Source organism: Pipistrellus kuhlii, unplaced genomic scaffold (assembly GCF_014108245.1).
Source record: "Pipistrellus kuhlii isolate mPipKuh1 unplaced genomic scaffold, mPipKuh1.p scaffold_m20_p_4, whole genome shotgun sequence".
NCBI classification, from domain to species: Eukaryota; Metazoa; Chordata; class Mammalia; order Chiroptera; family Vespertilionidae; genus Pipistrellus; species Pipistrellus kuhlii.
In genome coordinates, this window is record NW_023425540.1 from 85,551,642 (window position 1) to 85,562,605 (window position 10,964).

Below are 10,964 nucleotides of genomic sequence, written 5' to 3' on the forward strand. Positions count from 1 at the left end.
CAGATTTTTCTTAAGCAAATAGATCGTGTTTCCTGAACTCCTCAGGACAGTACACGGAGAGCTGGGTGGCCACCTTGGGAGCCTGTTGTGGTCCTGGTTCAGTTGTCCCCAGGATTCTGCCTAGCAGAGCTGGGATGCAGACTCAGGTGGAGCTGTGAGTGAAAGACCCTTTTAGAACTCTCCCGCTGAGTGTCCTCCAAGGCTTGGAGATGCCAGGGTAATGGTGCCAACTCACTTATGCTGGAGTGTACATGACCATGGCTGCCTGGGCTAATGACATCATGTAGCAACTAAGGGAAGGTGGACAAACTGCTAGATGTGTGACAAACTGCCAACTTGCAGGGATTTGCTGTCAGGTGATTATTATTAGCTTGGGAATGTAAAACAGTCCCTTTCCCAAATGTCGTGTTTACCAAGCACTAATGTGTTTTCCCAAATCAGCCCTAGAAGATTTTGTTCTCTTGGAGAGAGCTCCTCCCCTAGGACTGCTGAAAACAGAAATTATAATCTGTCCGCTTCTCACAGCAGCAGCTGCAGATTGCTGCCCTGGTTCCTGGTTTTGTGTGGACAGGCATCAAACCGATCTTCAGGTGGTTCAGATCCCCAGCTCAGCCACTGATCAGATTCAATTGTTCAATACATAATCATGGAGAGCTTTTCATGTGCTAGGCACTCGGGCAAGTTACCTTACTTCTCTGAAATGTAATTTTCTAATTTTCCAAGTTGTGAAAATAATACCTTCTTGGAAATGTGCCAATGAGTGAGACATAACACTCATTGGAAAGTTCCAGGCACAACTCTTTCCCACTTCTTGAGGTGATCTGACAGTATCTGGTGTATTTTAAAGAATTCACCAATTTCATTAATTTGCCAAGTAGTATTGCTAGATTAAAAAGAAAGCAGTTACAGTGGCATAATACTGTATTATATCTATATTAATAAAAGGGTAATATGCTAATTAGACCGGGATACCTTCTGAGTCCTTCTGGACAAAGCCATGGTGGCGGGGCTAAGGCATAGGCTATTAGGGGTGATCAGGTCAGGAAGGGAGGGCAGTTGGGGGTGAGCAGGCTGGCAGGGGAGACAGTTGGGGGTGATCAGGTTGGCGGGGGGGCAGTTGGGGAGGGAATGAGAAGGCTAGTAGGCAGAGTGGTTAGGGGTGATCAGGCAGGCAGGTGAGTGGTTAGGAGCCAATGGTCCTGGATTGCAAGAGGGATGTTTACCCAGATTGGAGAGGGTGCAGGCTGGGTTGAGGGACAACCCTCCCCCTCCATTCCCCATGCACGAATTTTGTACACCGGGCCACCAGTCAGTTACTTAAGAGAAGAGAGAAAAAAAAAAAAAACCCTCACAAAATACTGTATTTTGTCAGGACATGCATGTTATGTAAATGCACCGAGAAAAGTTTGGAAAGATGCCTTCAAACTAAAATGCTTTCTTCTTGGGAGGGGGTATGGATGGACTTTGTTTTAATTTTTAAAGAGATGCATCATGTGTTACTTGTATAGTTAGAAATTTACTTAAAAATGAAGGTGCAGAAGAGCTTTCACTAGTCAAATGTGGGACAATATGAGCATTGACATGAATAGTGACAAGAACATAATACTAACAATAGTCTATGCAAATGGCACTCAAACAAATGGGCCTTTATCTCTGTGGACAGCTCTGACAAAATGTCATAGACTGTGCGTGGTTTACAGATGATAGGAATTGATTTCTCACAGTTGGAGAGGCGGGCAGTCTAAGATTAGGGTGCCAGCACGGTCAGGTTCTGGTGAGGCTCTCTTGGGTTGACACAAACATTCAGACCATAGCACACAAATGTTTATCAGAACACTAAAATAGCAACCCAAATGTCTATCAACTGAAAAATAGATAAATAGAATGTGGTAACCCATGCAATGGAATATTTTTCAGCTCTAAAGTGGAACTAAGTCCTGATACATATTACAGTGTGGATGAACCTTGAAAACATGAAGCCAAATGAAACAAGCCAGACCTAAAAGGCCACATGTGGTATGATTCCACTCATATAAAATATTCAGAATAGACAAATCCATGGAGACAACAAGCAGATGAATGGCTACCAGAGGCTGGTATATTTAAAATAAAAATAAAAATGAATAAACATTATTGCTTAGAGCAATTTTAGGTTCACAACAAAATTGAATGAATGGAAAATACAGAGCTTTCCCTATACCCTCTGCTCCCGCACATTCACAGCCTCTTCCACTATCGACCCCGTCCACAGAGTGGTACATACATTACAGTGGATGAACCTGGCATTGACCCCTACCTGTGACTTTGGGCGACCTCTCAGAGCAGCTTCCTTCTGGGAGTTCTGGGACAGGATTATTGGATGCCTTCTCCCCTGCAATGCCTCCTTCAGTGTCAGCAAACTGACACTCCCTGTTCCCCAAACCAGGAGTGGGCAATTGTTGGAGAATCAGAACCTTTCATTCTGTTCTAGGCCTTCCTTTGTGATGTTTACTTTTTCTTCCTCCCTTGAATTTACATTTTTCTCTTTTTTTAGCTGAGGATACTCCATGAGCCTTTAGATCTCACAAATATACTTTGATTATATGGTTCCCTATCAGCTCCTTTTATCTTGGGAATGGTTTGCAAACCAAATCTAGTGATTACAGATCAGCAGAGGGCTCCTTGGAGGGGCCGCATCTTCCAGAGTCTACTTCAAGAGGGGGATAGATGCCCTATTGCCTGAGAACTCACACCCACCTGGACATCATAACCATGGCCCTTCTCCTCTCCTCCTCCCCCCCTCCCCCCGCCCCTGTACCACCCAGCAGTGCAGAACACAGTACCCACAGCTCAGGTGCCTGCTGCATGATTACATAGATCACGTCTAACTCTCCAGGCTACCTTAAGAGGGAGATGCCAAGAATGGGCCCATTTTGCAGATCAGCAAACAGAGGCTTAGAGATGTGAAGTCCCTTGCCTGCAGTTACTCAGCTCCTAGCAGGCTGGCCCAGGTGGCTCTGACTCTGAAAAGTGGTTCAGAAAAGTGAAGTGGGTTTTCTAAAATGTGTTCCCAACTGGCTGGAGCCGGGCAGCCTCAGTGCCGGTCTTGGCCTGGACCCATTCCCTGGATTTGCCCAGGTTTTCCCAGAAACAGACCCAGGCATGGGCCAGTGATTTATTGAGGGAGGGTAGAAGGGCATTCAGGAGAAACTGGAAGAGAATGAGGGAAGCAGGCAGGGAAAGTGAGAAGACCAGCATGCCAGAGGAGCTCGGCTGGAATCCAATCACAGCCTGACCCCTTGGGGAGCTCTGGAGCCCAAGTTCCATCCCAGCCCTTGTCCTGCCTGGGGCAAGTGTAGGAGCTTCCTAGGGCTGTGGTAAGAAATGACTCCACCGGGTGGCTTAAAACAGCAGAAATTCATGCTCTTGTAGTCTTAGGGGCCAGATGTCTGAGATCAAGGCCTGGCGAGATCACCTTCCCTTCGAAGGCTCTGGGAAAGAACCTGTCCCAGTGTTATAGTAATAGTAATAAGGATAAATACAATATTGAATAAGTATTAAAGTGTGGAATTGAAGTGTGATATCTGAAAGTATGGAATGGAATGTAAACAAATTGATAAGCACCCTTGAGTGGCCTGTATGTAGGAAATAGATAAAGTGATCTGTACCCCATATGTAAGACCGGATAGCAAGGCTCCTGGGACCCGCTGATAAGACACACTGAAGACACATTTGAAACCTGAAACAAATAAAAAGAGGAAGCTCCACAGAAGATCAGAGACGTTCCTTCTGCTCCTCCACAGAGGGTCGATCTCCACTTTCCCTGCCCGTACCAGTGAAAGCTCTGCCAGAGCGGCGAGTCCTGAACCCTGAGCTGCGGACTGTGAGCCATTGTGAGAGGCCTTAACTCAAGCTGAGCTGCAGCTGTAAGGTCCTCCGTGAACCGTGTGTGTGTGTGTGTGTGTGTGTGTGGTGTGTGTGTGTGTGTGTGTGTCTTATCAATGCGGATCCCCGGGTGGCCTGCCTAGGATTCTGAAACCCAGCAGGACTCTGGTAAATAAACCGTGAGTGATTCGTGCATTGCATATTTGTCTCCTGTGTAATTTATGCTCGGTAGAATTATTAATTAAGTACCTAGGGTCGTACGTGTCAGATTTCTGGCTTAGGCACCCTAGGTCACCTGTGCATACGTCCCTTATGGAATTATTGGGACACCCAGGCCTCTCCCCCAGCTGCTGGTGGCCACTGACTGGCCTGGGTGTTCCTTGTAGATGTACCACTCCGCTCTCCCTCCATCTTCCCAGGGCCTTCTCCCCCGTGTGTCTGTGTCTTCTCTTCTCAATCCAAGGACATGTCCTTGGACTTAGGGCCCTTGCAGATAATCCAGGGTGGTCTTCTGATGCCAGACTCGCCCCTCCAATGATCCATTCACCCTTTCCCATGGCTGTTCGACCCTGCACAGCTCTGTGTCTATTTGGATGGCTTGATTGAAGCCACTGACACCAGCAATGACTAATTTATGCGAAAAGATGTCATGATGTGCGTGGGAATCTCACAGCAAATGAAAGGCAATGCTGGAAAAGCCAAGCCTTGGAAGGGACAGGGTCCAGAGAGGCTCAAGAAATTTAGGACAGAAGCAAATGGACTTTCTTCAAGGCCTTACCTTAGCAATGAGTCAACTCCACACGCAAGCACTTTCTGTCCCCAAGTTCTCAACCCGTGATGCAAATGCCAGAAAGGGGAGCATCTATTTGGCCAGTGGGCGGGGCACCGTCACGGACAGTCCCAAACAGGCCCTTCTCACTCCTTGTGTGCCAGCCACGCCAGGCTGCTGATAGTTTTGCAAACACCACTTCCTCTGGCCTTTGGACCCAGAATGCCTTTTCTCTTCACTTGCCTGTGGATCAGTCCCTACACATCCTCCAAACTCTCCATCCTCCGGAGCTTTCCCCATACCCTTGCCAGGTTGAATTAAGGCAACTCTGCTCCCACAGGCGGTGGGGGCTGGCGGTAGGGGTGGGGGCTGTGCTCACTTCTGTCAGCTCCTTGAGGTGGCTCTGTGTTCTTCTTCCTTGTGCCTCGGTAGCCCCTAGCCAGCCCCTAGCCCGCTGCTGGCCCACGGTACCAGTTCAATAAATAATGACTTTTTGTATAACTTTGGAAATTATTCCTGTTCTATGGGGGAATTTTAGCTGCAGGCAAAAAGGGTATCTTGTGCAAGAACAAAACTTTCGATTTGTTTTTTTTTCCCAACTGGGAAAATGTGTTCAGCCAGGCAAGATCTGTGGAGAAGGAAAGAGCAAGATAACTTGGAGGTGGGGGGTTGGGGGGTGGAGGTGGGGGGTCAGGGAGAGTGGTCTAGTGGGAAGGGGTGGTGGACAAACCAGAAGTGTTGAGCTCTGGGGTAAAGGGGTCGGGGGGGGGGGAGGCTGGAGTGCCAGGGCTGGGGGCTTGCAGAAGTTGAGGGACCAGGAATGGAATAACCAGAACCAACAGCCATCCCCAGGAAGCCAGCATGATGTGGGCACAAAGACTGAGTTTCAAGTCCAAACTCTCTTGCTGGTGAGCTATGAGAATTTGGGCAAGTTCTTAATGCCTTAGACACTCAGTTTCTTACTTTATATTATTATTATTATTATTATTATTATTATATTTTATTGATTTTTTTACAGAGAGGAAGAGAGAGGGATAGAGAGTTAGAAACATCGATGAGAGAGAATCATCAATCACCTGCCTCTTGCACACCCCCTACTGGGTATGTGCCCGCAACCAAGATACATGCCCTCGATTGGAATCAAACCTGGGACCCTTGAGTCTGCAGGTCGATGCTCTATCCACTGAGCCAAGCCAGTTTCCGCAGACACTCAGTTTCTTTCATCTGTAAAATGAGCATAAGAGTGCCCACCTGACAGGGATCAGGATATTTTAGGGATCAAGGGAACATCCCAGCTTGGTGCCTGAATATTATAGTTGCTCAATAAACACACATCCCTTCCTTCAGTTCCTATAGGATTCATTCAGGGAATTATGGTTCTAGGCTAAGCCCAGCCTGGCTGCCTGCTTTTACAAGTGAACTTGCATTGGCACACGGTCAGGCCCACTCATTACAATTGTCAGTGGCTGCTTTCACACAACCAGGGCAGAGGGAAATGGCTGTGACAGAGATCATATAGGTGGAAATGCCTTAAAGATTGATCATTCTGGTCCCTTAAGAAAAAACTGCCTGAGTCTTTATTCTTACTTATAAAAGAGAAATATGTAAATTGACCATCACTTTACAATGCCCATAGCCAATCAGGAGTGAGTATGCCAATTAACCTGACAAAGATGGTGCCACCTTGGCTACTCTGAGCCTCTTGGCAGCACACATCCTCAGGGCCTCCCTGCTGTGCTCCACACCTGTCAACTGTCCTTGCAGCCTCCCTGTGGCCCAGCCCCCAGCCTCAGAGGCAACCCTCTGGTGCCTGAGGTTGTAGCTCGAGGTGTCTGGCATCTCCCTCTACCCCACCCCTGCCTCACTGCTCTGGTAAACAAATCCCTAGCACTGGAGCAACAACATGGGCACGGATACACATGGGAGCTCAATCCTTGCACAGTTAGCATGCCCTGGGAGTCCGAAGCCAGTCAAGGGGCTGGTGGGGGTCATGGTAGCATCAGCAGGTGACTTAGCTTTGTTTTGAATTCAATGAAAGAGACCACCTACACAGTAACCCATATTATCAGATCTCCCTCCTCCTTATCTCGCCAAATCAAGAGAGGAGGGGCAATGGGGGTGGGCAGGAGGCGGAGGGCAGAGGAGGAAGAAGAGGATGAGGAAGGGGGTCAGTTGCATCCCACTTTCACAATGGGAAAGTGAAACACACTAGCGCACCCATCCTCTCCAGTTCTCCCTGCCAGCCTCACTCCCCCACCTCTTCCCCTCCATGCCTCCCTGGGGTCACCAGTGCTGCACAGAGGAACTCTCCAGAGAAGTAGGGTGAAGACGAAGCAGTGCTGGAGAGCACAAGGCTTGCCACTGCCACTACTGTTGCACCAGCTGCCGGAATGAGCCTGCCAAGTGCTGGCAGCCAGGGAAAAAAAGGCCCATTCTTGCACGAATCTTTGTGCATCAGGCTGCTACTGTATGTATAAGCTATAAATCTTACATAGATAGTCTCCCCTCTCTCTGGGTCGTCACTGAGATGTTGCTGTAGACTAGGGAACCCAACTCAAATGTGGCGGCCTGTCCTGCCAACAGGTGGCTGCTTATATAAACATTTCTGTAGATGAACATGCTATTGTCTGTTTTTCTTGAAATATGAGGTCTTCCGTGTCTCTTGGCTGAGTGTTGATTTTCCATGTTTGATAGAGATCGGTTACTAAGGAATGTATTGATTCAGTCAACAAGTGTTTATTGAGTGCATGCGATGTGCCAGGCAGTCTTCTCTAAGCTCTGCATAGAGTGGACAAAAAGAGACAGCTGTTCCTACCCTCACTGAGCTTACATTCTAGGGGCAGGGACAGACAGTGCACCATGGACTTACAATGTTGGGTGCCATGCACGGCAAGGCTGGGAACAGGATGGAGCGAGATGAAGGCTACGAGCACATTGGATCCGGTGGCCAGGAAAAGCCATTTTGAACGGGTGGTCTCTCTCCTGGAGGGCAGACAAAAATTTCTGCACTCAAAGAATAAGCACGGTGAGAAAGGGAGGATGAAACTCCATCCAGTGCGGGTTGTAGAATGGGAACATTCGGAGACTTGGTCTTGTTTCTCCTGATGTCAAATAACAACTCAACAATAAAATCTTAACTAACCGTTCCTTAGCCCTTTCTGCAGGCTGACGTTGTTCTGACTGCTTTTATGTGTGTGATCGTGTCCAATTCTGAGAATGTAAGTGATGCAAAGGAGAATCGGATGGTCCCCTGAGACCCACAGTGGACATGGCCCATGGCTGAGATGCCACTTCTATGTCTTGCTTAGACTTGTCTTGAATGTTAGAGGGTCTATATGGCAGTGCTTTCTCCTATGGTAGTCACTGCTTCCATATGACTATCAAGCATTAAAATGTGGCCAGTGCCACTGAGGAACTACATTTTAAGTTCTTAAAATTTTAATTAAGTTAATATTAAATAGCCACATGTGACTAGTGGCTATGACTTTGGGTGGCATAACTCTAATACATATCCTCCTATATAATAAAAGGCTAATATGCAAATCAACCCAATGGCAGAATGACTGGTCCTTATGACACATACTGACCACCAGGGGGCAGACACTCAATACAGGAGCTGCTCCCTGGGGCTCAGTGTGCTCCTACAGGGGCAGTGCCACTCAGCCAGAAGCCCTGAGCTCGGTTCATGTCTGGTGAGCATAGTAGTGGTGGTGGGAGCCTCTCCCAACTCCACAGCAGGTGGACATCCCCCAATGGCTCCTGGACTGCAAGAGGGCATAGGCCAGGCTGAGGAACACTCCACACCCCTGTGCACAAATTTTGTGCACTGGGCCTCTAGTATTATATAAAATATGTTCTAAACCCACTATTTTATTCATGTTTCTTTTGTTAAAACCCAGATATCCAGTCACTTAATATTTTTCTTTAAATTGACTCACCATGTGAAAAGAATCTTTAAAAAAATGCTGCTTGCTTCTGCGGAAAAGGAAACTGTCCCTTTTCTTGCCGTGAATAGAGGCAGCTGTGAAAGTGAACATTGCGGAAATGAAGCAGAGATCCTCAATTCTCACCTGGAACGGCCCACGTCTGAGCCTGGCGCTCGCTCCGTGTTGGTTAAAGAGGGAAATGGACCAGCGTTAGGCATGAAGGCCTTCGTTCTAGCACCACTTTGAGGTTTCCTCCTTCGGACAACCAGAAGGACAGGGGGAGAGCCGGAGCTGGAGGGGAACTGGCTTGTCTCTCTGTGTGATCTGATGTTCCTCAGTCCCTGACACCATCTGAAAGCACTCTTCAATCCCACCCATGCAGCCCGGCGTGGGACACCTGAACGCTTCTGTGGCTGCCTTGCTCAGCATTCGCTCCCCAGGGCCTGGCACATGTCCCAGCACATAGTAGGTGTTCAATAAACAGGTGTGCTGAGAACTCTACATCCTGCTTCCCCCTGGAGACTCTCTCACCTCCCCCGCCACACCTGTCGTCTTTGCAGCTATGTCCCTGGGCTTGGGGTGTGGTGATGAAGAGGCTGTGCTCAATGACAATGTTCCAATATCTTCTCTCATAGCTAGGTCTCTGAAAGGAAATGCTCAGTAGAGCCCCAGTAGGTTTTTTTTTTCTTTTTTCTTTTTTTTTGTCAGGAATGGTTTTGGTGAGCAGATAATAAGGCAACTGTTTGAGTTAATGCAGAATTGGGGATGGGTTCAATCAGCATCTTCATTATCACTGGCAAAACCTATAAAAAAATTCTATTCCTGACCTGAACAGCAAGGCTTTCTGGGAGACATGATTATTTCTAGTGAGCTCAGAGCATCTTGTTTCTCTTTGCAACAGGAATTGGAAAGGTTAGGAACTTTGGCTCTGGACGTTACTTCATCTGTCTGTGTGTCTCAGTTTTCCTACCTGTAGAATGGGGTAATGCACAGTCCTCATTGGGCTCCTGTGAGGATTAAATGAGCCAACATGGGTAAAGCATTTATAACAGGGCCTGGCACACATTAGAGTACTCATTAGACATTAGCCATTTTATTTTATTTTTTTGTCAATCCTCCATAGATTTTTAGAGATAATGGAAGACAAAGGAGGGAGGGGATGGGAAGAAGAGAGAAAGAGATAGATAGATAGACAGGTTGACAGACAGACAGACAGACAGATAGGGATTGGTTGCCTCCCACACATGCCCCAATGGGATGGGGATGAAACCTGCAACCCAAATCCACGTCCTTGGTATATGCCCTTGACTGGGAATCAAACCAGCAACCCTTTGGGGCATGAGCAGATGCTCTAACCAATGAGAAACACGGCCCAGGGGACATTAGCCATTTTTATTATTATTTTTCTTATCTGGTGGGGCCACGGAGAAGCTGCCAGCCCCCCAGCCTCCTTGAGAGCCTCTCCTGGGCTTGCCGTGTCCTTGGCAACGTTTGTAGCACTTAAGTCCTTGTGTGTGAGGATGAGGGGGCATGTCTGCTCCCTGGGCTCTGACCTTCGCACCAGCAGGCTTTGGTTCACCGAGGCACTTTTATGAGTTGCTTTTCGCTGTGCACTGTCGGGCAGAAGACTTGTTTTCCAGGCTACTGACAGCAGCCTCCAGTTCTCATGTCCTGAGCTGCTGTGAAGTTTGAAAAGGTTAGAGCGGGGAGGTGGAGGATGAGGCACATATATTGGTAAAACATAAGTTCTAGAATTGGACCATGGTCTGACTGAGGTCTTTCCCTCTCGATATCTGTGCTAGAGTAACAATTGCTGCATGGGAGTGGCCATGCCAAGTCTGTCAGCAGCACACCTTTCTCCCAGCAACCACTCTGCCCCACACTGTGGTCCTGGGAGGGATTGCCAATCATGACACTCATTCCCCTGGAAGAGGGTCTTGTGATCCAAGATGGCCAATCATAGAGCCCCAAACTTCCAGTGACATAATTCTAGAAAGGGTCATGTGACCCAAACAGGACCATTCTTCTCTGGGATTATCCAATTGATTTGGGGAGAGGGATGCTCTTGTTTTCCCAGGCTTGCTTGGCCAGGAGGAAGTAAACTTGTCATGGGGACAGAGCCTGCAAAACAGAGGTAAGTGAAGCTAATGGATGGGTAGTGATATTATAGAATCCTGATGATAAAGTTTCAGCTCCTGGATTCAGCCATGCCTGAATCCAGTAGCCCCTTTAAGTTCTACAATTCTGGGAGACCTTTTTAGCTTAGACCAGTGGTCGGCAAACTCATTAGTCAACCGAGCCAAGTATCAACAGTACAACAATTGAAATTTCTTTTGAGAGCCAAATTTTTAAAACTTAAACTTCTTCTAATGCCACTTCTTCAAAATAGACTCGCCCAGGCCAAA